The sequence below is a fragment of the Zootoca vivipara genome, chromosome 3 (assembly GCF_963506605.1).
Source record: "Zootoca vivipara chromosome 3, rZooViv1.1, whole genome shotgun sequence".
Classification (NCBI taxonomy): domain Eukaryota; kingdom Metazoa; phylum Chordata; class Lepidosauria; order Squamata; family Lacertidae; genus Zootoca; species Zootoca vivipara.
The window spans coordinates 77,761,779-77,787,968 of record NC_083278.1 but is presented as its reverse complement, the minus strand read 5'-3'; the positions used below and the strand labels follow the sequence as shown (position 1 = coordinate 77,787,968).

General features: G+C 42.3%; 1 protein-coding gene across 2 annotated transcripts in view; it reads right to left on the bottom strand.

Moving 5' to 3' along the window:
• Positions 1 to 26,190, bottom strand: part of KIF26B (kinesin family member 26B) — a 278,589-nt gene that overhangs the window by 189,740 nt on the left and 62,659 nt on the right. The window lies entirely within an intron of this gene.

The following is a 26,190-nucleotide window of genomic DNA, read 5'->3' as shown; positions in this document are numbered from 1 at the left end:
AATATCTAGTCCACCACCTTCTCTACAGTAGGATCTTGCATACATGAAACCTTGTGTACTTCACACAATGAACCCCATCACACAGGGTCCTGCACACACAATTAACTCTACCAGATTAATATGTGACAAACAGAGGAGGAATGCAAGAACTACCAGTACAAGTACAAATCAAGACATGCTATAGTGAGACAAAGGCTGCATTCTGACATCATGCTTAACCATAGTTTAGTGTGATAACAATGAGACTAGGTAAACCTTGGGCTCACATGCTTCTTCCCACTCCATCCCTCTTCCATCTTGCCAGTGAGGAGAGCAGAAGCTTAGGTTTCTGGAGTCAGTAAACCACAGTGTAGCATTACATCAAAACCCTAAACTGTGATGTGAAAGGATTCTGACAAATGCTTGCATTCTCTGCTTGACTCAGCAGCTAAGCTGACAAAACAGTTGAGGGTTGAAAGCCAAAGTGTTTGCAGAATCTAAGAGCATTCTCTCTGGGTCTCAGCAAGGAGGAGACAGAGGAGGTGGACAGGGGCAACTGAGGAGAAGTGCAGACAAGGGGGCAAAGATGGTTTAGAGACCAAGGAGAGAGAGATCTACAACACGTGGAGATGGAAGGAAAAGAGGAGAGCTACCAAAGGAATTTGGGCTGCCTCAGCAGAGAACTCTGTGCATATAAAACAAAACAGAGTGGAGTCCTGTGATGAAAGTGGGCAATGGAATGCTTTGAGTATATTCTCCACCGTGAAGAGCTATGAGTACAAAAGACCTGTTGAGTTTCTGAAGACTCCTAGACCCAGAAGCAGTGATGGAGCTAGTATGTGGCTCATCTTAATGATGGTTAATTGAAAGAAGTCAGCTTCACTAAACATAGTTTGAAATTGGCTTGTTTCAAACAAACCATAGTTAAGTGCTGGTTGGGGTTGATGGGTGTTTTAGTCCAAAAAATGCAGAAGGTATAAGGTTGGGAAAGGTTGCTATCACATTTCCATGAAAGCTAAGTATCTCTACACCATCTCAAGAAGAGCTTATGCCTTTTGCCTGTTGCTTTAAGACACAAGAAAATCTTTGTCTTTTAAGAATATCAACTTGTTTGTTTAATGAGACCACAACCAATCCAGTGCAATATTATGTTTTCAACAGCAACCAGACAGATGCTTCTGGAAACTTCTGAATAAGGCATGACAGTGATGGTCACTTCCTGTAGTTCTCCCAGGAAACCTCTATATTTTTGATAGATATGATTTTCTTAGAGGAAAGAAGAGACAGGACCCTGAACCAACAACCAAAGCAAACAGATTCCACAATGCTAATGCTTGTTTGCTGGGAGGAAAATGTGCAGCAGGTCTTAGGAAGGAGGGGGAAAAGAGGAGTCACTGTTGGGAGGCTGTATTAATTACACTACATCTTTATTATATGCTAAACCATTTTTATTTTCACTGTTTAAATACCGTTAACAGCTACTCAGCATGCTGTGATTAATTGATTAATAAATCATGATACCTCTTTATGCAAAGTGGCTGAAGTGAAGTTCTGTCAACAGATGCCCAAGAGGGGCCTAGGAAACGATAGGGAAGCACTGGTGGGGACCTAAAAGCATCAAGTCACAGGCTGGATAATTCAGTTCAGAAAATGCCTCAGCAGCCTACTGTTCACGCATCGCTTCAAAGAAATATCACAGTCCAACTTATGGGTAACCTCCAATAAAACTATATCACAGGTGAACAAGCTCATTCATGCACAGGCACAAGGATATGAAACATCTGTATTGATGCAGAACTGATAATATACCCTGTAAAGATAAAGGTAAAGGACCCCTGGATGGTTAAGTCCAGTCAAAGATGACTATGGGGTGTGGTGCTCATCTCGCTTCAGGCTGAGGGAGCCGGCGTTTGTCCACATACAGCTTTCCAGGTCATGTGGCCAGCAGGACTAAACTGCTTCTGGCACAACAGGACACCGTGACAGAAGCCAGAGCACACGGAAATGCCGGTTACCTTCCCACCTCACCCACCTCAGCAGTACCTATTTATCTACTTGCACTGCCTGAAAGAGCATATCCACTCCCATCATTCAGCCCAGCTCTGAGGGCCTTCTGGTGGTTCCCTCACTGTGAGAAGTGAAGTTACAGGGAACCAGGAAGAGGGTCTTTTTAGTAGTGGCACCCAACCTATGAAATGCCTTAGCAGCAGATATCAAACAGATAAACAACTATGCATTATTATTATTATTATTATTATTATTATTATTACTACTACTACTACTACTACTACTTCAGAGTTACATACCTAATCTGTCCAGTAACACTGATAAGGAAATCACCAGATTCAGCATCTCAGGAATCAGCTCTTTCCTCACTAATGGAACTACATTCCTTAACATCCTTGGTACACAATACAAATGGGGGACATAAGAATTCCACCCTACCAGTTCCAGTGTGCACCAGCCACTGCTGGTTCCCAATATAAAGAAGAGGCACATCTTGTTTTCAGTCCATTCACACACATGATCAGAAAGACACAGAGGAACTCTGAGCTTTTCTCCACAGCACCCCAAGGAGGTTACATAGAATTGCAGTAAGACTAATACCCTGCCTTCTGTATAATTTGTTTTCCACCTGCTTGATTGGTCAGGGCTGTCAAACCTCTGCCAGTTCTCCTGCTTCAGCTCCTGAATACAACAGGCCTGGTGTTGTTCTTTGAAACTTAGCCACTCTCTGGCAAAGGGCTTCACTTGGGAGTAGGTACATCCTATATTCATCTCCAAATACGGTTCAGCATGAAAGACCCCAGACACTATTATAAATAAATCTTAGGAAAGGAAAGCTTTTTCTGAAGTATGCCCAGCATCTACGAACTGTAGCAGTTTTGGCAAGGGCTGCGCACTATTGAATCAATATTGAAACGAACTTCATTTCCTTCTCAGGTATCATTAAGCACATATCTTAGTAAATGACCTCCAAAGGGTAGAATCATAGAGTTGGAAGAGACCACAAGGGCCATCCAGTCCAACCCCCTGCCAAGCAGGAAACACCATCAAAGCATTCATGACAGAAGGCTGTCGAGCCTCCGCTTAAAGACCTCCAAAGAAGGAGACTCCACCACACTCCTTGGCAGCAAATTCCACTGTCGAACAGCTCTTACTGTCAGGAAGTTCTTCCTAATGTTTAGGTGGAATCTTCTTTCTTGTAGCTTGAATCCATTGCTCCGTGTCCACTTCTCTGGTACACAGAGCCTTACATTCTGCAACACCAAGCCAGGCAGGTCCATTGCATCCAATGCACCCTGACAATGCAATCATAGTTAGCACCACCAGCAGTGGATAGCAGCTGCCCCAGATACAGTCAAGGAGCCTGACAGACCTCCACACACATTTCCAACGCAATATGTGCATATAAGATCTTCTCAATCCCTCATTTCACTAATCATGGGCATAAGTTACGTAAGTCTCCTGCCACTCTTGAAAGATATAAAGATAAGCAGTGAAGTCATATGAAAAACCACCCATCAGGAAGAAAACAGCAGAGAGTGTATAGGCCCAGCTTCATAAACGTATCTAAAGGGATCCTATGATCTGGATCACCCGTTGCCAAATAAATATACAGGCAACTCCCCATTTATGCAGGGATTACGTTCTGAGGCACTCTGCATTTAAGTGAAATGACATATATTGGGAACACCATTGAATAAGCCAGCAAACACCACAATCGCTCCCTCCAAACCTCATTGCTCAAAGTCCAACTCTCCACAGGCCTCAAAGGTTGATGTAAGAGCTCCTAGGATTGCACTTGCAAAGGCTCATGAGATTGCTAGACGCAGTTTTTGTACCATTTCCCCTGTTTTGCAGTGTTTGCAGGCTTATTCAATGGTGTTCTGTGCTCTTTTAGGGCCGTTTTGTCCCCTTTTGGTGCCACTTCCGGGTTCACAGTGATTCGAGCATGTGCAGTTGTGCATGCCTTTAATGCACAGAAACGGGGAGTTTCCTGCACTCCCCATTTGAAGTTTTCGAAATGTAATGAGTGATCTATGTCTTGTGGAGGAAACAAGAGTTCCCTTCATGAACATTACAAAACCAGCTTCACGTTAGCCTGACCATTACTGATAAAAAACAGTTTTCAAAGAAACAAAACTCAGGCTACAAATGAGATACGGTGAACATTAATCAGAATGGGATAGGATACAAGGGTCCCCTGAAAACATGGCTTCTGGGAGTGGACAGAATCGGAAAAACTAGTGTTTAAGAAAACTTTATCCTTGGCAGAAATGTTAAGAGATCAAGCCAGGAAAAGTTACTGAAACTGGAATGGGCATCATATACTGTATTACAGACGGTATGGAGGAAGTTAGATCACTATTATGTGCATCAAAGCTCCAGAAACAGATTGCTGGAATAGCATAACTGCTATGTTTTGGCATCAGTACACTTTCTGTATGAGTTCCAGGGGGCATGTTGGTGGGTTTAATGAGCAGCAAGTTATTAGTCCCACAGGTGTGTATAAAACAGGCAGAAGGACTTCAAGCTATGTACAGTTTGGGTTCCATAGCATACGCAACAGGAGGATGCTAAGTTATGCACACTATTTGAGCTTCTTAGGCTTTAAAACTCAGCAGGAAATGTAACAGAAATAGGTCTGCTTGTGAGACTTCATGTCGACTTGAAAAGTCCACGGCATTTTGGCATCCATTTCCAAAGTGCCAGCTGGGGAGAGGAGCTCAAAACCGAGATAATTATTCAAGGTTATAACCATATGCTTCTTTCAAACAAAAGGAGATTTGATTCAGTTTCAAACGAAAAGTTGAGAAGAAAGCTACCGAAAGTGAATTTAACCATTCAGTGCAACAGAAGCTCAGAATCATGAGTATGAGCTAGAACCATAAGAAAAAGAAGGAATTCCAGAATGAATAGGAGTCGCAGAAACAATTGTACCGCAAATGTCTAAGTTAAAAAGGGTTAAGCAGGTGCTGAGCTATATATTGTCCATACAGCTAGGATATGTGAAACATGCCAGCCCTACTGCTGCCTTGTTCTTCTTTTCCTTGCCCCATTTGCTTGTGTCATCCACCTGCTGTGTCTTATCAGTGAATGAGACTGAAGCCCTTTGCCATTCATTTTGCTCAGCATAAAGCAAAATGGAGAGCTGATCCTTGCCAGAGGTTTTAGGTAGGGTGGACTCTTTAAAATCTGCATCTGATAATCTATACCGGGTAGGTGCAAATTTAGAATTACTATAATTTAATAGAAATGCAATGAATTTCACAGTGGGGAAGAATGTGATCAAATGAACATTGCCTGCTTGGATTGCTGTCCAGGTGTTGACCATTGATGGGCACTTGAAAGGCCCCTGAAATTCCTCCTTATGCTTCCCGACCTTTAAGTCAGACTTGAAACCGGCAGTCCTTCAAATACAGGGCTATCCCCTGATGACCCTCCAGAGAGAGGACCGACCTCTGTGACATAGTACAAATGGCCACTGTAATTCTAGGCATTCTTTCAATGTGTAGAGTCTACCTTGTAGATCACCCTAACTCTCCTTGTCACACCGACTGCACTACACTAACAATATGCTGGGCTGAACCACGGAGCAGTTCACCCAACAGGTCTAAGCTGCAGCAATAGCCTCCCAGCAGCAGCATGGCTGTCACTTACCAAAAGTGGGAGGGGGGGAGGCAAAGGGGTGGGGAGGTCAGGGTTGCACACGGGCACCAGCAGAGCCAATCGGCTGCTCCCACAAGGGCACTCAGACAGCCCTGACCTCACCACCTTGCCTCCACCTTGCTTCTCCCCTTCCTCCTAATGGTGTAGCATGGGGGGCAGAGGGGGGTGGCCCCAGGCGCAAAATTCTGAGCAGGGCGCAACCAAGCAAAGTGACGCCCGCCCGTGCCCTGCCCCTGGGCTGGCCGATGAGTTTGAGCCGGCTCGCCCTTCCCTCCATGCGCAATGGGAGTGGCAAGGAGAGTTAGGATGCCCAAGCAGGGGCAACCAATGGGGTGTTCCCCAGAGGGAATGCAACTCTCATCAGCCCAAGATAGTGTGGCCAATAGTCAGGGTTGGCAAGAAGTTATACTCCCACGTTATACTCCCAACATCTGGAGAGTACCATATTGTCTCCTCCTGCCCTATAGATTCATATGCCCCAGGCAAATTGTCAAGCCATAATTTGCTGGACTATTGATCTTCAATGTATTCAGTGTCCTGGCTTTGCATTGTTGGCTTTTACTGATGGTTTATTCAAAAATTTTCACTGGTTCCTGTATTTTATTTTATATTTAAAGTGTTTTATAGTGGTGGCTCTTTTTATTTATTTATCTGATTTCTGCCTTGAAAGCTTTGAGTGGAAAAGTGGCCTAGAAAGATGTATGTATGTATGTATGTATGTATGTATGTATGTATGTATGTAAATAAGTAAAAAAAAAATTCTGGTGGGCAACTGAATAAGCGAAAAGTAAGACAATAGATGCCATATATTTTCAAGCATAGCTGAGCCATGGAAATTAACTCCCACTTAGAGTCATGCTGTGTAGGAGCTCATCTCCTTCAACAGAGAAGGTAGCAAAGACCTGTGTTAGGTGATCAATCAATCATACCAAGCATTGGGAAAGGTGGAAGAAGAATAGAGATCAAGGGCTTCACATATTTACCCTGACAGAAATGTAACTTCCAGACCTTCACTTGCAGCAGGGGGTAAGAAAACTAATTAAGAAACACTGGTGGGAACTGATGCAGTTTCTCTGATAGGAGCCACAAGGGCCGTTTCACTTTACCATTCTAAGGAATTTTGTTTTGTGCCTCTAGCTTGCACAGAAGCTACTTTGTTTAAGCAATGCCTTTACCATATTTTCAGAGAGCAGGGTAGAAGAATTAACAGCTTTATTTCTTGATTGTGGTGGTGGAAACTGTGTGTATTTTGAGTGCACGTACATTCCATACATCGGGGCCAACTTCCAGATGACGTTGTTTCTTAACCTAAGGACACACACTCTTCTCTAAAACCAGATTAACTGCCACGGAGACTTGCCACCTTTGCCAGTCTTTGGATCTGACTGCTTAAAAAAAACTGGTGCTCCCAACTGTTAGACTGACACCATTTCTGTTGAAATAACAGAATGCTCGAATAAACTGAAATCTGTGGGAGTCCTGAGCAAACAGAGCCTGTGGTTTTAACGCGGTGAATACAAATGAGCAAAACTGCTACTAGCAACAGTTACAAATTACCTTGCAAAAAGCAGGAAAGGTGACTAAATATTCTCACATTTTACAGTTCGGGTTTGCTTCACCCAACATAAAAAGCTACATTGATGTCATGATGCCTTTTGTCTTGCAGGGTATCACCAAACTCACACAAACAGGATCATTGCAACTATCATATAATAAATACGTTGCTTGTTTAGAATTTGTGTCATGTGCCAACTATTCTCTTACATACAATTTCAGATCTGTTTTTGCTAGCAAGTGAAACCTCAGCCCAGGGCTGAAGCCAATCACAGCTGCTCCTCACAAGTGCCCCTTCATGATACAAGAGTATTGAAAACATGCATTCTGTCACATTCAAACATTACATACATTGATTTAAAAAAAATTAACATGTGGAATGTCCAATAGGCAGGGCCATTTTTCATCAAATTCAAGCAGTACCTATTAGGAAGGAAAGTTTGCATACCTCGAGCTTGTCACATAATCTGGTTATACAAATCCCGCTCATTTTGCAACAGGAAATGTGTTGTTGTTGTTTTTAATGTTCTTCCTTTATCTGAGTTTCAAATACTCATTTGCCTTGGATTCATCTCCAATTGATTCACCTTCACCTATTTTGCTGATTTAGAACCCCACTCAGCCCCCAGATCAGAAGAGGGGGTAGAGTTTGGTGTCATTAATATACTGATGATACTACCCAGAATTCCATCTAGATGTTAAATAGCAAGGGTGATATAATTAAACCTTGTGGTACACCACAGGGTAATTGACATATTCTCATTATAGTTAGAATATTAAATGCAGTACATTGAGGAGAAAATAAATTAGGTTTCTTGCTTGCTTAAGGCTTGTTCTAAGGATGTGACAACTGCACACATCTGGCCCCCAGGTGTTTCAAAAGTGAAATCTAACTGTAGCTAGATTTCTAACTGAGCTGGGGGGGGGAATAAAAGGTTGCCAAGAAAAAAGCATGGAGTACAGTCACATAGTTATATCTCATGCCCATATTCTGATATAGAGAGTCCGTGAGATTCACTGGATAGAGGACTCTGAGATATAGCCAACACTATGGGAGCAGACTGCCAATCACACAATGGGACTACCCCTTCCTCTCCTCTCCTCCTCCATTTATCATCAACATCTTTTCTGCACCCTCTGTATAACATTCTGAGGGTGCACAAGGGGGCTACAAAAAGAAGGAGAGGAGGGAGAAGTCCCACTGTGCAAGTGAAGATCTGTTGCACAAGCAGAACAGCAGTGTTGGATACAGCCCTAACATGGAAGCCAAGACTTCCCAAATTCCCCTTGCTCATGAAATCAGTGAGTGACCTTGGACAAATAACTCTTGCTCTCAGTAATAATAATAATAATAATAATTTATTATTTATACCCCGCCCATCTGGCCGGGTTCCCCCAGCCACTCTGGGCGGCTTCCAGGCATTCTAACCCAGGCATCCCCAGACTATGGCCCACGGGCCGGATACGACCCAAAGGCAGTTATCCAGCCTGTGGCAACCCCCACCGCCTGCTGCACGGCTCCCCACTTCCGGGTTGCAGGAGCACCGGAAATAGCTTGCGCGCACGCACAAGCGTCATATCCGGCGCACTTCCGGATCGGAGGAGGCCCGTGCACATGCGCACAAGCTATTTCCGGTGCTCCTGCGACCCGGAAGTGCGCCAAAATAGCGTGTGCGCACGCGTATGGGTGCATGCTCCTGCACACTCCCCTGCCCTCTGGCCCGCCACGTGATCGGCGCTGCAGGCACCAGCCCAAAGCGGGGTAAGTTTAAAGACCCCTGGTCTAACCTCTCAAGATCAGCCAGAGAATAGAATTTTAGCTATCATGGATGTTGAGGCCCTTTAAACCTGTATATTCAACTAACATGGACTACAAGCTACCAGAAATATCATCCCTGGTGATACACACTGCACATCTAGTTACCAACCTCTGCCACTCTGTATATACCCTCAATTACTTCAGCTTTGGAAAGATCAATGGCACTGTAATTGGTGTTTGCATCGTTTCATATGTCTCCAAAATCTCCCTTCTGCCTGAGATACATTATCATCTGAACCCATGAGCAGGAAGCACTTGAGAAATTCTACCAGGACCTCTAGACCAATCCACGCAGCAGGTCCACTTCCTGGATACTATTGTGCAATAATGGGCATATCAGCATTATTTTATGTCAGAAACATACTGATTGTGACACACGTACTGACGTGCTTTGAGTTTCAACTGAGAACAATCCAAAAAATCCACTTTCTACAACCAAGCACTGCAATGCAAACACAATTGTTTGGATGGAGACTCAAGATGTGTGGATTTTCATCAGGCATTTCATTGACTACAATATCCACCCAGTGAAATGGATAACAGGTCAAGAGAGACAGGCTAGTAATAATCTACTACTGAACAGATCTTGATGAGAAATTGACAAACACACTTTGTTGCCACCTAATAACTCCCTGCTATCACCAGTGATCTACAGCTCATCTTGAACAATGATACTTCCCTCTTACAGGCCGTGGGTGGTAGGCCAATCCTTGCTTACAGAAAGTCCCCTAAATCAAAACGGTTATGTGCCGCCAACAACAGGCCATACAAGGACCAGATGCTGCAATGAACACAGATGCCAACTCTGCCCCATCTCTAGAGAGCCAACACAGTTACAGGACGTAATAGACTCAGTCACAACATAAGAGATTCATTCACCTGTTCATCACCCAACATGACAGATGTTACCATCTGTCAGCAATGCCCTTCTGTGTTCTACATAAGCCAAGACAGGCCATTCTCTAGGCAAAAGAATAAACGAATACAAATCTGACACCAGAAAGGGCAATATTCAGAAGCCACTGAGAGAACAGTTCAATCTTACAAGACACTCTCTGCTGCTAACCTTAAAAATAGCCATTCTTCAACAAAGAAGCCTCCAAGGGAGACTCCAGCACAAAGTAGCTGAATTACATCAAGAGGCAAATGTTGTCATTTGAGACCTGAATTCAGATAACAGGTTTTTTTTATAGCCTATTACAGGTGTTAATTAGCTAGCAAACAGTAACTTTAATGTAAGAAAAATATCTAACCTCACAAAAATCTGACACCGCAAAATTTCAGACCAAGATCCTTTAATTAAGTATCTGTCCTTTTTGTGGCTCGCCATCCATCAACAAAAAGCTAAAGTTATAAAATAAACATCTTTTTGTCAGATGTGTTTTAGATCACAGTGTAAAGTTCTATGACTTGTTCTATTCAAATAATACAACAGTGACACAGCAGGCAGCTGTAACTTCTGGCATCTCGTACCCAATCTGGGCCGATGTTTATTTTCTAAGAAAATGGAATAGTGTCATTGTTAACGACCAGCAGGTGTCAAAATGTGGAGGGGATAAAAAATGTAGGCAATAATGATGTCTTTCTCTGACAATGGCCTGAATCCATTATAGTCACATAGACATGGCTTTCCAGAAGGAAGAAATATTAGGAAATGATGGACCCTTCGAAAAGTTTCAACTGCATCTTGGGCCTTAACCCAATTGTCCCACTCTTCTTATACTTCTTCTACTATGTTTGTAACTCAGAAGAAAGGGGCTTTTAAATATATATCCAAAACCAGCCAAAGTACAACCCTAGCTCAATGACTCCCTGGATATGCAGGATGTTGACAGCTGGTTCACATAACATTTAGATAGTCGGTTTTTAAAAAGTAAAAGAAAGAAAGAATAGATGGTGGTGAAGAGAATTAGTCTGCTTGAGCCAATTAAGTTAACACCTTATACTATTCTTGATGAAGGATTAGTGCCATAGCACTTTTAAGTAGAAACCATATTATTTTCATCTAATCACTTGGCTCCTTTTCATTTAGCATTCTAGTGCTACACTTGTATATATCTAATCAAGCATCTAACATTTTTCACGCTATCATTAACTCAATTTGTAATAGGAACTATAATTATAACTTTAATGATAGTGCTGGCCAAAGGAATTTAAATGTGAAATTATGTAATTCTCGTGTGTGTGTGTGTGTGTGTGCGCGTGCGCGCGCTGATATATTGCACTGCATTGCAGTATGCTGTAAATATTTTAAGGGAAAGTAATATGCAATAACAATTCTGTAGATTAGGACATTTCATACATTGGAATGGTTTGCATGTAACACCAAACTATGTGTTGGCCAGCAAAAACAAGTCAGGTTCATCAACCATAGTTTAAAGTCGTCGTCCCCCCCTTAAACAAGGGATAGCAAACATCATGCCCTCCAGATACTATTGAATTCTATATTCCATCATCCCGGACCATTAGTTGTGCTGGCTCAAGCTGATGGGAGATGGAATCCAACAACATCTGGAGGTTATCACATTGGCTAAAACATAGTGAACATGAACCACAGTTTGTCTGGGTTTGTACATACGTAATGAGTAAGGGCAGTTAGTTGAAAATGGAAACAAATGCTTCTGATCTCACCTCACAGCCATGCTAAAAGAGATGGGAAGGGAGAGCTCACAAGCCAAATTTCATGCCTGTACAGCCAAATATCTGATTGCAATCATTACATGGCAGCACACTTGGGCTTCAATGAGTCAGAGCCTTTCCCAACTCCTTGACAAATGTACCTGCATAAAACACACATTGCAAAGATTTGTTTCACAGCTTACATGTATAAGTATATGCACTGAACATCTTAGATGCATGAATGGGTCCTGATGCATTGATTTAAAAAATTCAGTGCAACTCAAAGAGGTGTTGTGATTGAACAAGAGTGCAAGTGAGATTTTAACATCTCTTGCAATATTTAACATTTCCTCATAGCTAGCCTCATTGTTGGTGTTATTTCAGCAATGGCAAATCTAACCACGCAAATAGCTGTGGCTGCCCCATTCTTCAAAAGGAGAACACAAGGGTGTGTCAATTGTTAGAACAATATCTTAACATATGCCTAGCCATGTATTGTAGAGCTTTGTCAATGCCTTAAAAACTTGTAACCTGTTGGGATGCTGTACTGATTTTATAGTAAAATGTTTAAACATAACAACTGTGGTGAGACTTCAAGTTCCAAGTCTAACATTGGGAGCCAAGATGTAGAGAGATAGACATTGCAGAATGGGGGGGGGGATGATTCTGTATATCAGAGAACAGCAGACTTCAAGTTTTTAGGGTCTAGTTTATGTTCTACATAAACCCCAAGATCCACCAGTTAAGAGTCAGCTGCAATTAGCAATTAAGAACATGGTGCCTCTGAACAGCTGTTGAGTACTGAAATTTGTTTTGAGCTTCGTTCACAGTCCTTGTAACCCAAAATGCTTTTGTAACTACTCCAAACTTACTTTATTTCAACAGTGCTCTAATTAGGAGGGGAGTCCTGTTGTTAAACAACTGGGAATCAGAAACCTTTGCTGGTCTATTGCAATCCCCCCAGAGATCTATGAATAGATCCTGATCATCTTCTGCCCACCCACTGCTGTAGATGCCAGAAATAGATGCCCAGATTCCAGCAGTAATGCTATTCAAAACATACAAGTTATTGCATTATTGACACACTGGTCTGCTAGTAAAAAACATTATGTGACAAACCTCACCAAGGAAAATTCATCTGATGTGCCTTCCAACGGCTGACCAGATGCAATAAACCAGATGCACACATCAGCATTGGTGACATGATTAAGGTGGTAGATTATTGTGTCTACCTGGGCTCCATCATAATGAGTAAGCTTTCCACTGATGCTGAGTTGGACAAGCATACTGTATTGGAAAGGCAGCTACAGCAGTAGTTCTCCTCTCCAAAAGGGTATGGGAGACTGTGGTGCTAATGGCTAAAGCACACTGCTTTATAAATTTATAATTGCCAGGAGAGACACCTTAATGCCTTCCACATGAACTGCATCAGGTAGATTTTGGGCATAAAAATGACCTCTCCTAAGCTCACATTCCCAGCAGGACCCTCAAGGATGTGCTCTGTGGGGAGCTGGCTTTCGGTACCATGCCTGTTGGCATACCCAACTCTGCATTATGAGATGTCTGCAAACGTGACACGAAGGCTGGCAACCCTGACATGTGGGAATCCCTTGCAGATGATCAGACTTGGAGACAGACAGTCAGGTCTTGTGTCCACATCAGTGACCAGAGGAGGAATAACCTCTTGGAGGAGTGCAGAAAGAAGAAACACTATGGTACACCTGCATCAGCAGAACTGGACACCTTCATCGGCCCCAGCTGCAACAAAACATGTCTTTTCCGTATCGGTCTCTACAGTCACCGCAGTTGCTGTGCAGTTGCAGAGACTCTCCAACATTTTTACTTCACCCCTGAAGGCGCACTCTTCCATGGTCTCCCGAGACAGACAAATGGCAGCGTAACCTGTACATTCAATCATAGTGGGTTAGAGGAAATTTTCTGTGCCTTGACAAGCTAGTGACTGCTACAGAAGCCATCTCTTCTGTACCACCTGGTCACCACACTTTCCGCGGTCTTTAATGATCCTTTGCTACAGCACTGCAAGACCACCCTTTTATTTCTTTGCTGTGAAGTGACCCAGGTGGCGCTGTGGTTAAACCACTGAGCCTAGGGCTTGCTGATCAGAAGGTTGGCGGTTCGAATCCCTGTGACGGGGTGAGCTCCCGTTGCTTGGTCCCAGCTCCTGCCAACCTAGCAGTTCGAAAACACGTCAAAATGCAAGTAGATAAATAGGAACCGCTACAGCGGGAAGGTAAACGGCATTTCCATGTGCTGCTCTGGTTTGCCAGAAGCGGCTTTGTCATGCTGGCCACATGACCTGGAACTATACGCCGGCTCCCTCGGCCAATAATGCGAGATGAGCGCGCAACCCCAGAGTCGGTCACGACTGGACCTAATGGTCAGGGGTCCCTTTACCTTTACCTTTTTATGTGCCATGATTAGGCCCTCTTTGCAGAATATCAGGGTTGTTCTTTCTTTCAAGAGAAAGTCTGAAAGAGATGCTTATGCACTCAAATGCCTCTCACAGCATTTGCCCCTGATAACTAGTGATGGCCAAAGTATCGCGATCCATTTGCTGCCTCATAAAAATTATTCCTTAGGCTATTTGACTAATCCGGGGCATGAATGCTCGTAACTGGTAAGCCTGACAGGACTGAAAGAGCCCATTCAGAGCCGAGAGCCTTTACCACTTCCCTCCCACTCACACAAAACACATCACACACACCAGATCCTTAAGGCAGAGCACAGGGGAGAGACCCAGAATGAGCTCCTGTTACAAAACAACACACTCTCACTGGCCCTGTACTGCTTATCTTCAAGTGCGGGCTGAAAACATACCGTCGCCCCAGCCCCAGCTTGACTCTGATTAAGTCAACTGCTGACAAGCCTGAATGGAAGAATGGCTTCTTGACTTGTGTGGTCCAAGGAAGACTAAGATTACAAATCTCTTCCAAAATATTCCCCAAGCGCCCCCACTCCCTGCTCCTGACAATTGTGGAGGGAGGGGGAGTACAAGAAGAAAAGCTTTCAGTATAGCTGGTAATCTTACCCACCTAGGCCTCAAATCAAAATACACTCCTACTTGGGTTACAGAGTCAGCTGGAAAGTTCTCTAATCAAGTAAGGGCAGGGGGAGGAAGAGGAGTAGAACCGGGGGCTCAGAGAAGAGACTCCCAACTATTTGTAAGGATTCAAAATCTCCCATCACAATTCAACATTACAGTGCTGGCTATGTAACCAACAGTCAATAATTAAATGGAGGGTGGCTGGCACCTGAAAGAAAGTGCTCTTCGTGCTCCGGGTAGCCTTGGGCACTGCTACATCCCCATTTTTGTCTCATTGATTAGACGTGCAAACACTTTCTTTTCCCCCTGAGCTTCTCTGCAATTGATCTAGCATTCTGAGGAAAGCAGTCCTATTTAAATTCAAGAGGCAGCAGGTTATCCTCAGCTGACTTCCCTTGACAGTACTCAAATCAAACTTAGCACCCAGCATCCTCACTCGCAAAATCCCCTGAAATGAAGATAAGAGCCAGGTGTCTTGTGAGACCATAGATGATAGATAGATAGATAGATGAAGATAGATAGATGATAGATGATAGATAGATAGATAGATAGATAGATAGATAGATAGATAGATAGATAGATAGATAGATAGATAGAACTGATCATGTGCAATCTTTGTGGTCTTGGCCAAGAAAAATCACTTCTTATTACCGGCATGTGTATATTGATTATAGATGGACTGACATCTGTATTTGCACTCCCATGTGTAGGCTGGCTTGGGCTGTAAGCAACGGCAGAGGACATTCTCAGTTAATATATACCCTACCAATTTAAACAGGCTTTATAGTCATTCTCAAGACACTTGAACATTTTAGTTCTACGATGTGAACCTTGGCACTCTCACTATGCTCCAGAGATGCTTCCAGGTGGATGATAGTGTACAACTAAATGTTAAGTGTTAGTGACTCTGGTCATTACCACAAGTTTTCTAGACCCTTTAGCTCTCAAACTCACCACCCTCTCTAAGCATTTTGCAATGACTCACAGATATTACTGTTCCCAGAGAACCAACTGGCCGAATCTCAGAAGCGCCCCTGAAAGTTGGGGAGTGGGGTTGCCATGTTTGCTTTGGAAGCTAACACCACAGCAATATTTTTACCAGATCACAACCTCAAAATCCATGGTTAGGGAAAGCAAATGATTTTGTATTCATTATCCAAAATTGAGGGCAAATAAAATTCTGAAATAAAAACACGTGTTTCTATGTTGCATTGCAGAAGTGTGTGTATTTTAAACTACATATTGAAACCTCCAAGCTGTTGTTTTAAATTGTGATTAAATGTGCACAGATGGAACATTCACGTTGCATCATTTCCTAGAGAGGGTCTGAAAATTTTATTTTTCTCTCTTATATTTTCATTGTAAGTTTTAGTACTCTATTGTGGACTAAACTCCATTCTGAATGGTAATTGTGTTAGAAGCATATTCTGAATATTGTTTGCCTGCCAAGCAAAAGCTACAGGCCCTTCTAGCCTCTCAGATTTTTGGATTAATATCTTCCTTTGTAGCACTTACTTATGTTAACATAATCCTACAAATTGGCAGAAGAAATATTTATGCACAGGGCAGATCAGCCCCAAACATGTACAGTATGACACTGCACACGCAGGCTGAAATGTTTCTTTTACAAGAAATACTGGATAACCACAGGACTGGGGGCTATGATACTGCCCCCTATAACCACAAAGCACATGCCCCTACTCCCAGGTTTATCATGAGTCTATAAGTTGCACACATTCCAAAGCTGGTCAAGAGGGATTCTGGAATCTTTAATTGTATAATTACCCTTTGATTGGTGTTCTTCACAAAAATTAAGGGCAGTATCTACACATACTTAAATTCTGCCTAGAATGAGGAGACTGAATCAACAACACTCTCAGAGCCTATTTCTGTACATAGCTTGTGGAAAGCTGAATTATGGAACTCCTTGCCAAAGGGAAACTGCAAAGAAACGAGCAATTTCCAGAGATGAATTAGAGATAAACAGATAACTGTGTGCATAATTGCCAGCAGATAATGCCAATCTCCACCTCGATCCACTCCCATGTTGTTACGAGGTCTGTTCCTGCATAACCATTCTGTGGCTCATGGATCTAAAAAAAAAGAAAAATTAGCCCCTTCCTAAGGTCCCCAAGAACCCCTCCCCTAGAGTATTACAGTCAGCTACAGGGAATAGGTTGCATGGAGCAGCAGGGGGAAGGGGAAGCACAAGAGACAGGTGGCCAGAGTTAAGTATCCTGTTACATTAGTGGAACTCCTGCTACCACAAAGGAGTTTTTCCCACCCTTCCCTTTGTGTGCCCCCATGCCTCCCCCCAATCTGCTCTGAAGAGTCAACAGAACCCCCAGAACAGTACCTGGGGAAGGCAGGTAGAGATAGTTCTGTCAGGCACACAGAAATACATGCACAGTGGAGACTCTGCAATCTTCATCTGAGGCTCTTCTCTGTGTGCCTCCTCCGTGAGAGGTCCAGAGGGTGACAACACAAGAACAGGCCTTTTCTGCAGTGGCTCCCCATTTATGGAATGCTCTCCCTAGGGAGACTCACCTGGCACCTTCACTACATATCTTTAGGTGCCAGGCAAAAATGTTCAAAGAGAAAATTGTCTCTCTTCAACCAGGCATTCGGCTAACATTCTACAGCTTTCTAAATGTGTTTGTGGAGTGAAGTTATTAATTTGCTTTTATGTATTTTGCATTCTCATTTTGTATTTTTCTGTTGTGAACCACCCTGGTATCTTCGGGTGAAGGGCAGTGTACAGATTTAATAAATGATAAAAATAATAGCACATGAGAGGGTGTGTGATTTTCATCAGCACATAAGTCCATGCACCTGCGAAAGGGTAACTCACACCAGCCATACTTCTAACCTAAATGCCTACTGGTTCCTTCAGTCAAACAAATAATGATGCCGAAGTCCAGTTCAACTAGCCTTTCACATTCCTTTTCCAAAGTGCTTCTGGCTCACAGACTTACATTGGCAGGATTTGTGCAACTCCCGGTGAAGAATAGATGAAGTCTGCTAAAAATAAGACAATGCTGTATCTCAGATTTCTTGATGGAAAAAAATATGTCCCAGTATTAAATTAAGGCTTTCTGCAACTGATTAGGTTTATAAGCATACCCCAAGCCAAACCCTCAAGTTATACTAATCTAAAGCACATTAACTATCTCCCCCCCTCATTTTTTTTATTAAATTTCACCATAAACATGCAACGGTCTTTCAAACACTATAAACATCCAACCACATTAGCCATCATCTGTAAAATGTGAGCTCCCAAATAACTAATCTTTCAGGAACTCTGAAAGCATCTGCTATTTTTGCCTCCAACCACAAACAGTTTACACTGAAGTCAGATGGCAGAAGTGAAAGTCTATATGCTGTTAAAATGACCCCATTGTTTGAAAGAACCAAACCTTAGATTTCGTTTTAAAAGACTGAATTTTCCTTTACTAAAATAGCGTTAGGATTACATCCCTGCTTGTCTGCAATTTCCTTCAATAGCTTACTTAAGGTTTTCCCATTGTTCTCCCATGAGACTATTAACTTTCTTGCTTTTAATCAATCAAGTGATTCAGAAATAAAAATCAATCTGGCATTATCCCAGCACTGTTGACATTCTGGGTTTCGGATATACAGTATAAAAAATTATCTATGCTTCAAAAAGCAGACCTAACAGTTTCAGGGGGCCATCCTATGATAAGATCCACTGGGATGAGCAGCTTGGGATGTAGTGGACCTCCATTTTAGCTGCCCGATTCCCAGCTCAACTAGGCTTAACTAGCATTAAGTCCTTAACCCTGGCTCAGCCCAAGATATGCCTGACTTGCTCATCCTGACTCAGGCAGCTGAGCTGAAGCTGGCTGAAGCAAGGCTGGTGTTAGTCTCCAAAAGTAGGTGTTCTGAGAGCTTCCTAAAGTAAAATTTTCTTAGAATCCAAGCCAATAAGTTCCCATTTATAGTTTTGCAAGACTGGACAATGCAATCCAATAACCAAATCAAGGCTAGTTATGTCAGGTATATCCTTTAAAAAGGGTCTATCACACATAAGTCTAACTAACCTGTTATTCAGGAACTAAACTACTTGCAAAAAGACTTCAGGAGTGTATCTATCATATGAATATGTGAGAGATAATAACACCTACACCTGAACTTAATTACTAGTGTGTGTTCTAGATATCACTGTAAATCGGATCACAGAATGGATCGGAAGAAGAGAGCATTTACAGAGCTAAGAGGTGTTAATACTCTTTCCCATAAGATGTAACTGAAGTCTGCAATTAGAGTCTAATATTGATATCAGCAGGTGTTTTCCACTTAAAACTAAAAGCCTTTATTTCAATCCATATAGTAATGGACTTTCCCCAGCACCTTGAAATAGCTCACAATTGTAATAAAGGACCTTAACACTATCAAAAATTATACTACACCTTTATCGCAATGCACAATGGCCTCCAAATAGTATGATTAAAGGTTAATTTCATGAGCATATCAGCCCAGATAAGCACAGGATATATTTCATATGGGTGGGGGTGTACATGTTTCTATGGAGAAAGACCTTTCACCTGATCATGCTGAATCTGAATGTGTGTGTGTGTGTGTGTGTGTGTGTGTGTGGTTTTTTTTAAAAAAAATCTTTGTAGTGAGCTGGGAGAAACTGCAGACCACCAAGGGGGTTGTCTTGATTGGTTTGTCGTATGCTGCCCAAGTAATGGAGCTATTACATACAATCAAATTTACTCCTGCTCAGAGTAGCTCACAGGAGAAAACACCCAATTTCCTTGAAAACTGAACATAAGGTAATGCAAAATCAAAACCTGAGAAGTGAAAGATGGAAGCCTTGTCTTGTTTTTGTTCTTTTCTTTCCCTCCCAGGTGCTTTGTGTTTTATTTCAAAAAAAGGTACAATAAAACCAGAACAACATATAAGCCAACAGGTATATAGCATAAACATACAGAAGAGAATACTGAGAACACTTCAGAGAGAGAGAGAGAGAGAGAGAGAAGAAAAGAAACTTCTCCTGTCCAGAATGAGAGTAACAGCAGCAGAAACATATACACATCTCATAAATAAGGCTTAAATTTTCATCATTAAGACACACATATCAATAAACAGTAAAATGGGAGAGCAAGCACACACTGTGGGACCTCACCAAAAGGATAATGAGAGAGAGGTGGCCTGGGTTCTCCCAGATTAGAAGTAATGTAAGAAAGAGAAAAGTCCCTGTCATCAGGGGCGGAGGAAGGTGTGTGTGGTGGGTACGGACCGCCCTGGGTGTCACCAGAGGGGGGTGACAAAATGCCGGGCGGCACTCACCACGGGGCCTGCAGCGCGCCCAAGCCACACGTCTCTCCTGGGAGAGACACGGTGGCTTGGGCGCAAGCAGGCTCTGCACTGCCCAAATGGTCCGCCCGCTGCCCTCCCCCCCCCCAGCTGTAGGGCGGCTGAGTGGGAGGAGGCAGGCAGACTCCAGAGGCCCTGTGGAGCGCCCCGCCCCTATGGGTGGCTCACTCTGCCCTCGCTCCACCCCAGGCGCCTGAGCGGCTTCCTCCACCGCTGCCTCTCGTAGCCACTTTTTATTTCACCTCTGTCTAATTTACATTGTTGGCTGAGTCAGATAAAGTTTCCTGCCAAAGGTCATACTACTTTGGGAGGATAGGTTGTCAATCACATTTCCCTGACCCTTTGCAGGGAGATGGTTGCACACGTGTGTTATATTGTCATTTGATTCCAATTATTTCCTTAATTGCGGATCCAAATAATCTACCGGGGGGACTTGTAGCTCTATGAGGGCAATAAAAGGTAAAGGTACCCCTGACCATTGGGTCCAGTCATGGATGACTCTGGGGTTGTGGCACTCATCTCGCTTTACTGGCCGAGGGAGCCGGCGTACAGCTTCCAGGTCATGTGGCCAGAATGACTAAGCTGCTTCTGGCGAACCAGAGCAGCGCATGGAAATGCCATTTACCTTCCTGCCGGAGCGTTTCCTATTTATCTACTTTCACGTTGACGTGCTTTCGAACTGCTAGGTGGGCAGGAGCTGGGACCGAACAACGGGCGCTCACCCCGTCGCAGGGTTTTGAACCGCCGACCTTCTGATCAGCAAGCCCTAGGCTCAGTGGTTTAGACCAAAGCGCCACCTGTGTCCCACCAACAGGGGCAATAGGGGCTTTCTAACTCTTAGCACCCTTAAGTACAGATCTCTTTGGGTGAAGCCAGTACTGTTTAATGTGGTGTAACACTGCTTTAAATGTATAGTGTAGATGGGCCTCAGTCCTCTTAATAATTACTTTGTACTGTCTTTATTGTTATTTTATATGAGCTGACAGTATATAAATATTTTTATAGATAAATACAGCCCTGTCTCATATACAGAGTGTAAAAAATGCTGCATTCATCTGAACCTTTGTTTCCATTTTGAATTATCATCAAGGAAACACCACATCTGCTGTAATTTTAATTTTTTTAAATGTTTTCATCTCTAACACTTTTCTCATAAAGTACATGCAGGGATGCCAACAAGACTTTCTGGCATACTATGTGTGCATCTGCCTTTTTGCCTCACTTGCAAAAGAGAATACAATTTGTGCCATATGCAAACCGGTATCTTCATTTGCAGGCGCAGATGAAGGGATCAGAGATTAACCTGAGGCCACACAAGTAATTTTTATGATACTTTAGGCTGTCATTTACAGTACATGATGTCGCGTTTTTCATTGTAACTTATTGTCTTGCCTGTAATTGGCAGCCTGTTTGGCGGGAGTGCAATTATATCCATGTCTACAGTGGTATCTCTGGATGTGAATGGGATCCATTCCAGAGCCCCGTTTGCAACCTGAGCAGTGCGCAACCTGAAGCGCCGATTCTGCGCATGCTTGCCGCACGATTCAGTGCTTCTGCGCATGTGTGTGATGTCATTCGGGGCTTCTGCGCATGTGAGAATACCAAACCCGGAAGTAACCCGTTCTGGTACTTCCGGGTTCGGTGCATTTGTATCCCATGTGGTATAACCAGAGGTATGACTGTACTCTGAAGTAAATCCTATGGTGCTTAGGAAACTAGGTGTAGGATTACAGCCTAAATAAATAAAAAACAGAGATTTCCTAATGCTTTAGTAGAAAATTCCTCAGATTCTGAGCTAGGTAGTATTTGGAACTGCACTTCACTCTTGATCTAGGTAACAGTCCCCTCATTTGCATGAAGGCACAGATTACAACAGGCAGTGGCTACTATAATACTTAATTTTCTATTGCATTTTTTCTTTAAGAAAAATAAAAGTATAAAATCTAGAGAAATCCACCTCCTTTCTCCTCCAGCCATTTTTTTCATTAATACCTTTACAAGGTCTTTGAAGAACTAATTAATATAAAGCTGCACTTGTGGAAGAGAGTTAATAGAAATTTTAATACAAACATAAAACCATAACAAGATTTTATCTCACTTCCTTTGATATGTGAAACAAACAGTTACTCCAGGAGGCTTTGAGAAACAGTTATGGAAAACCACAGGTGATAAATTAACCACAGAATGGTTCCCCTTTTGCAATAGAAACATACTGAGATTTTAAAATAATTGAACGAAAAGGCTGTGAAGGTCAAGTCAGTTTGTTCCTGCTGTCTAAGATGCATGTGGAAGCTTATGTGGAAAATCAGAATCACCTGCCCTGCAAAGAATATTATTTCATGTTTTCTATGTATTTCCCCCTTTATGTTAGCAAACAAGTGAATTTTAGAGTAGGCATCTCTATGCTCCAAAGGAACTGTTCACACAATCTGTATGCACATAATCTACTCGGGAAGTGTGGGCTGTGTGAGATAGGGGAAGAAAATGGGATACAACCATCTAGGCTCACTAGAAAAATGCAACCTGAAAAATGCAACTGCAGAATTTGATGCACCTAAATCTGTACAGGACTGGACTGTTGGACCCATTTAAGGTAGGTATAGATTTTCTCTTTTTCTATTATATTGCAAAACCATATTCTTTGGTGCCGTAAACAACAACAATGCACACACAGGGATACACTGTATTATAATTATTTGAATTACATGTCACATCTGGGGGGGGAGAAACGAAAGACATTTGCCTCTTACCATCTACCGTTTCTAGATTTTGACATTAACCAATATTTGCTCAACTATATCTAACTATCCATTGAATATCAGAATTCATGGGTCAGTGATGGGATTGGGCCACAGTGAATCTTTACAATGGCATAATTCCTAGAGTAGGATCTATATTTTCTCTTTGCTACCCTGATAATTTTCCACACACGTAAATCAAACAAACCCAAACCCAAGCATGTAAGGGAAAAGACAATGGGAGCTTCCTTTTGAAGCCTTACAGCTGCACAGGTTTTGCCTAAATTCAGCCCCCTGTGTCCTGCAGTCTCAATATGTCTGTAATTAAAGAAAAACTAGACACGTAGCAGCACACTATAGTTAAGTGCAATGTGTAGTTTAGCCATGAGAGGGCTTTCTAAAAGGATAGGCAAAAAAACAACAACAACCACTTAACTGCAATCCTAATCAGGACTACCTGAATTCAACTGAGTTTACTTCCAGAAAATGGGGTTAGGATTGAAGCCAAAGTCTGGATAACTAAATGAAACTTCCACACATACAGGCAATATTTGTCAGAAATCCATAAACAGGGTACAAAGAATAAAGGGAGACCAAAAAAAAATTATGCATGGCTGAGAGGCATTTTGTTGACCACTGTGAAAAGCAGGATCCTGGCCCTTTGTGTGATCTGGCAGCTCTTATTCTATCTGTTCAGTCCACAGGTAATCACTGCAGTGTGGTCATCAAAAACTATCTACAAACACCTTGGGTTACAAACACTTTGGGTTACAGACTCTGCTAACCTGGAAGTAGTACCTCGGATTAAGAACTTTACCTCAGGATGAGAACAGAAATCACGTGGTGGCAGCGAGAGGCCCCATTAGCTAAAGTGGTACCTCAGGTTAAGAACGGACCTCCGGAACGAATTAAGTTCGTAACCAGAGGTACCACTGTATTATCTTGAAGTGTGGAATCGTCTTAGACAAAGTTCCCCGGCCCCTTGAACAGCTGCCACCTAGTTTTTAATTCGCCCAAGTGTGCATGCTCATGTTTATTTTTTTTCTTGTTGTTATCTTTGATGTTAAGCAATAGCTATTCATTCTAGGTGGACAAAAACGTCACCACAGATGGAAACTAAGGCCCAAAATTGCATCACGCATCAGTAGTTAAGTACTTTAGTGGCTACAGTAAACTTACTCCATATTTAAACTACTGTAGCTGATATAGCTGAGAGCAGAAGGATCCCATTGTTTGCAGTTAATGATTTCAGATCTTAAATGGTTACATCAATATTTCATTCCAGTTTATTAAAAACAGAGCTGGAGTAACTGTTGGTGCAACAAATTCTCCAGATAATAGTTACAGGCTATGAAAGAGCAACTGTGGAATAAAGTCCAGTTAAGATTCTGAAGCTACAATTCTGTAATTCAATTTTCAAAAATTACTACTACTGTAGTGATAAGCACTTTTAGCTTCTATGAGCCAAGCTAGACGTTATGTTAAATGCATGATCAAATTTAATCTGCATGGATTAAAAAAATATATGTGATAGGTAAAAGCCTACCTTTAACAGCAACTTATTGTTGCTTTGGCTGAATTCCCACTTGAGCATACAGAGGGTGGATAAGAACACAAAATGTTTTATGGGTCTGACAGCCCATTGCAAAATGCAAAGCATGTGAAACTGAACAGTGCAGTTATGATGATGATATGAAGGAGAGAGTCACAGACATAACCCCAGATATAGAAGTACATCAGTGGGAGTCCCATTAAAAATATGGGCAAGGTAACATTATGGTACCACGTGAGATCCTCTTCAGAGGCCCCACTCTATGTGCCCCCATGAAGTGAAGTGAAATGGCTGGCTGCCAGGGAGAGGACCTTCTTAGTGGTAACATATTGGGTGTGATGTGCCCTAAGAACCTGTGTTCTTAGTGTTCTGAACCACTGTTATGTGACCCCTGTATCTGAGAGTTATCTGCTTTCATTGTTCTGTACACTGGATTTTTTTCTGCTACAAATTTCTATTTTAAGATATTGTGCTTTTAATTGTTGTTTTTTTTCATGCTCACAGGCACTCAGAGAATAAATGTTATTGGGTGGCTTTATATATAGCAAATAAATAAAGCAATATATATATTTAAGTACTATCTGCTTTAGCAGGCCTATATGAGGAGAGATTGAGACAGATGATGAGCCTGAGATGCAGTAAGACGCCCCCAACAAAGTTGAAAGAATACCGCAAACAAGATTTTCTGTGACTCTGGGGATAGGATTATAAAAGATTTTCTGAAGTCACAAGGCTGGAGCAGAAAGCCTTTCTAAATTGCATTTCTTGGATTTTATGTTATTATCTTCATGGCACAGTTATTACATATTAAAGCTAATGGCTCTCTTTTACTAGTAACCTAATATGGAATGTGATTGATATCCCTATCAGTACTTTAGAGAACTCTTTGAATTTCATAAGCAGAACCGAAGGAAGCAGGAGCAGGTAAGCAGAATATCCTTATGTGTACAACACACTAAGCCTGGGGTTTTCACTGCAGCATATAAAAATATCCTGAAACCTTACAATACTGAAGCTTCCCAGGTTCTCCTGTTTGCAGGAAATCTGGGATCTATTTGTGAGTTATCTATAAAGTAATTTGCAAATACCCATCCCATCCCTTTCCTTTCCTTCATTTGTTCACTTGCCATCAGAATTAGTTTGCAAATCACTCAGGGTGGATCTCGCTTTTTTGTTGATGTTACCTCAAAGCAACACATAAATTGATGGTGCTCTAGAAAACAGTAGCAGCAACTGTACTAGCTATGTGGCCCCATAGCTTTTAATTAATGATTGAGGCAGCCACTTGTGAAATAGTTCCATTAAATTCAGCAGGACACCGTCCTGGTGTAAGTGCTCTATGGATCTTAGCCTTTGTATTGTTTGGAAATTTGCTACCCTTCAGATCTTAATGCAAACCTGATCCCACTTCACAACCACCTGTTAATGAATCATCTTGATTAAAAGAAAGTCTGGTGTTTTGTTTTGGAAAAAATATAGACTGTGTTCATTTCATGACTATTGAAACAGGGCAAAGGAGTGGTTGTAAACATTGTTTTAAAGGGAATTTTTAAATGGCAAAATGCTTCCTTGGGAAACAGCAAACCCAAGTTTTACTAGAAAAAAAAGAAAGAAAGAAGATATATTCTGTATTACACACATACATGCATGCAACACAACCCATGCTGGGCCTCATAAAATACAGCCTGTAACCTTCCGTTCACATAGCCAGAGCAATCCAGTGACAATAAACAGCATCCTACCAAATACAACCTCCATCAGTTAACTAACGCAGAGAGCAAAACCCTGTCAGGCTATCTGGTTGTTGTCACACTGTTTTGCGGTGCAATGGTTTCGAGGGGAAACAGAT